The sequence below is a fragment of the Eubalaena glacialis genome, chromosome 8 (genome assembly GCF_028564815.1).
Source record: "Eubalaena glacialis isolate mEubGla1 chromosome 8, mEubGla1.1.hap2.+ XY, whole genome shotgun sequence".
In the NCBI taxonomy this organism is placed as follows: Eukaryota; Metazoa; Chordata; class Mammalia; order Artiodactyla; family Balaenidae; genus Eubalaena; species Eubalaena glacialis.
The window spans coordinates 99,001,592-99,006,011 of NC_083723.1; positions in this window are offsets into that span (position 1 = coordinate 99,001,592).

The window sequence follows — 4,420 nt, forward strand, 5'->3', positions numbered from 1 at the left end:
GAGGGGGAGGGGCTGAGGGGAAAGGGTGTTATAAGTGATACATTTTTATACCAAATGTGTTTATTTTTTTGTGCAAGTAGTCCTTAAAATTGGAATTGTATTAGGTGTTAAAATAAAGTTTTTAAAAAATTACTTGTATTTATACTTCACACTTAATAATGAAAATTTCTTAATTCCAACTAACTTCCGATGTTCATAATCTAGAAAGGACAGAGACCCAGGACACAGAATGCTGCGTAATCTGTTATTTCTTTAATAATGCTTGGAATTTGTGATATGGAAATAAGGGAAAGACATTTTTAATGCAAATTGGAAATGCAAATGTATTTTTCTAGAACATCTCCCTGACTTTTCCTTCAGTCTGAGGGACATGAAAGAAGTCTAACTACAGCAGATAAAATGAAAATAATGATTGTAGTTGTTTTGACTTGTGGCAGTGTGGCCAACTTAAGTAAAGAGAACCCTTGGATCGGAGCTTAAAATTAGTTCTCTTTTTGATTCTACCACATGTTGGTATGACAGTTAATTCACATCTTTAATCACTCTGGGCCTTATTAAACCAGGGTGACGCTGGCTTCAGGATGTCTATGAAGCACTCCTAAGGTTTTATTCTATAGGTGCTATTTAAATTATAAATTTTGCATAGTGGAAGTTTTATTTAAGGTATAATATCGAGTCTGGTCGATAGAAAAATCCTTAAAACTTTAGAAATACTTATTATGTCGTATTTCTTTTATATTGAAACTTACTGGGCCCATCAGATTTCTGCTTTAATCAAAACCACTTATGAGCCTCTTAGAACTTATACAGAAAACTATGAAATCTATGCAATGCTACCCAAAGGGTATGGATTAGATAGGGGATTTCAAAGGTCTCTTCCAGCTTCAAGATTCCATAATTCTGAGCTGCTGCAGTCTGATTTTATAACTGGACAGCCCATAAAACTAAGTTAGGTTCATTTGTGGGTACTCATGATTTCATGATACTCAGTATTTTCATGGAGATTTTATAAACCTTTAAAAAATAATATATAATATAGTATTCAGTTAGCTTATTAGCATGTTGCCTGGAGATGCTCAGTGGTATTGTTTAATCTATATATAATGACTTTTCCAAACTCATTTGTTTTATAGGAATTGGTCAAAGGGAAAAAGCCTTATGTACAGCCTTATTTTAAGAGAAAGTTCCTTGTCAGAGTCAGGAACATCCCTATTTCCAGCTGCTATAGCCCCTTTCAATGTGTGAATTCCACTACTTAACTAAATCACTCCAAAAAACATTTTGACAAATTTTAAGCTCAGACATTGAATATTTTATGAAAAGTGTGTATAAAGAAGTAAACCAAAATTGTGTGCAGTTATTTAGTAATGGGTAGAACCTGTTAATATCTGAGATCTATACAATGGGCCAAACATGGAACTACCTCATCAAAAAAAAAAAAAAAAAATGTGGCCAACTATTAATATTCTTTGTGACATTTACATCAAGGAGTATATGCGCATTTTTGGTATTATAATATACACATTCAAAAATCTTTGTTGTACAAAACTCGTGTAACAGTTGGTGGCACAAAAAATCCAAATGTGGGTTCACAGTTTATAGGTGGTGAAAATTGAGGCCTTACTGCTGTGGAGTGTATATTACAATGTTCATGGTGACACATTTGAAGCAATAAATGGCTTAATTAAATGCCTAAATGAAGCTGAGTGTTTGATAAACATACAGTCATTCTTTTTAAGGGCAGTTCATTTTTTGGCTCTTTTCTCCTTTAAAGAAATTCCACATATTTTAGATTTTTAACCATCTTTGTTTTGTGCAATGTTAGTGCTCTTCGTCCTTAGACCTCAGAAATAGTCTTCTTGATCTAATTAATTAATTAATTATTTTAGTCTTAGAAAAATAAATGTTTAATATACTGCCAGGAGTAAGATTCTCTTTGTAGATGTTGTAGTGTTTTCCTTCAACTCTCACATTTAACAAAAAAACTTTCAACAGATGGGTTTTAAGAGAAAAAGAATATCCTCAAAAATGTTCATTTTTTGTAATTAAACGTTAAGCACCTAGATGTTGAAAATACACAGATGAAGGTATTTGTGTGTATATGGGTGGGTGTGTGTGTGTGTGTTGGTGGGGGAAGTGGGAAGGATGGCCATGTTAACAAGTAATTGCTGTATTTTGATAAGTGCTGTAATAGATGGATGTACAAAGTATTCTAGGAACACTGGGAAGTTTAACATAGGAGGTATCATTTGAACTGATTCCTAAAGACAGATGAAGCAGGGAAAGTTTTCCAGGCAGGTGAAATTGTTCCAGAGCCACAAACATTCTGGGAATTTAAAAGTAGTCCGAAATGAGTGGACATGGGTTAGGAAGATGTGCTGTCAGGGAAGGAATCTGGAAAGCTGAGCGAGAGTCTATTCGTGGGCATTTTACACTGGGCCATGGAATTGTTTGTCAATAGGAGTAGTGATAGCATTTACATGTTGTCAGTTAAATACTTTATGATTTAACAGTTTAGTGAAATCATAGCACTTTTCTTAATCGAGATTATAAACTAGATATGACAAAAATTAATTAGTCTATAACTTGGAAGTTGCTTAAAAATTCTAAATTTAGGGTGAATCTTTTCTCCCAATTTTTGAAACTACAAATCAGAACTGCTAGTCAAGAGTTTTAGATTTCCCTATTTAGATGATAAAATCTAAATTATTAAAACAGATTGTAATTTCTGAACCAGGATCTTAATATTCATGTTTTGATTTTGCTACAGAGAAAAAGTTTAAAGTGATTAAAAGATGAAATGACTTGAAAGTTGTTTTGTGTTTAACTTAAGTTTGATAATAAGGAAGAGATATACCCCCTTCTGGCCATTTCCATTTTAAAGTAGTAAGTCATGTATGTCTTATAAGTCAATATTTTAACTTAATTAATAAGATAAATGACTTTATTTACTAACAAATTCCTGGAAACCTAGACATAGTAAAATGTTTATTTGAAAGAAATTTAATAATAAATTCTTCAGAGCCATATACTTTTCTTCACTCCTGGCAAAGGAGACTATAAAGAGAACATTATAATCATTCATTTTTCTGCTGCTCATTGAAAATTCAGAAGCCAAAGTGGGAGGTGAGGGTGAGGAATGCGTACAGGTGTGTGTGTTGCTTATTCCCGTTCCCCACTTCTACTGGCCTGTTAGTGAAGAAGAGTAGTTTTTCATAGGAAAGTGTATACTTGCTAGTCTTTAATGATGAACTAGTTTAAAACATTTACAAGTTTAATATTGCTTGTAGGAGAAAACAGTGGTCATATTTTAATTCATTTTGCACTGTTAAACCTACTCCAGTAGAGGGACCCTCCATGCTAATACGTTAAAATAAGAATAATTATAATTGGTACCAAGTTACTTTAAAAAGCTGTCTAGGTCAAATGGAATACAAGGGGCCAGGCAGAAATACTTCTAAATAACCCTGAACATAAATATGAGTCAGTTCATTGGAGTGATTTTTGCTAATACTGTAATTAGCCCAGTAGAAACTTTTAATGTGACCTCCCCAGTATGTCCCATTAGAATTTATCAATTTTTTATTTGTATCCTTGAAGCATTTATATATTTATCTTCAATATGACAAATAATTGTTTTCTTGAATAGTTTGAGGCATTGATTATAAGGATAATTTTTTTCATGGGTTTCCCAAGTGTGCCAAAAGATTTTTCACTTTTCCAATGGTTGCCACTTATGAATGTTTGAGCGAGTCCCCTTATCTGTTGAAAACAAAACAAAATGAAAAAATAAGCTCATATATTAGCATATGATTTAAATATAGAAGTAGTCTTTTGACTTTATGTAGTATACATGTAACCAAAGAACCATACTCTGTCAAAGAACGTTTCCTTCTTAGCCACTCAGATTGCCTAAATGAATGCCAGTCTTCATTGGAGTGATAAGACCAAACCTACCCCTTCCCATCCCCCATCACACACATCAGTCTTTCAGGGAGAAAATTTAATGCTGGGGAAATTTCAAAATACTTTTTATGTTCTGAAAATAAAAATGGATGATTGAACTGTGATTACATTTTTTAAAAGAAAACAAGCTAAATTATGTGGCTATCTTGAGAAAATCTCTTTCAATGTATTATGGTTTCCAAGGAATATTATATTGTCAATCTACAGAGAAGAGGAATGAAATTTCTAATTAAGGTAAAGAACATAATTTGATACTATGATATAACAAATTGAATTTGTTCATGTTTTATATATTAATTGATAAAAATTTAGGAATTCTGGCTCCATGCCAAGGTTTAAGTGTACATCTCAAAATAGTAAAACATTGGGGATGTATAATTCATTGGATTAAATATTTACCATTCTACCTGTGTAGAGGATGCGAACCTTAAAAGCAAATTTGGAAGGCTTAAAG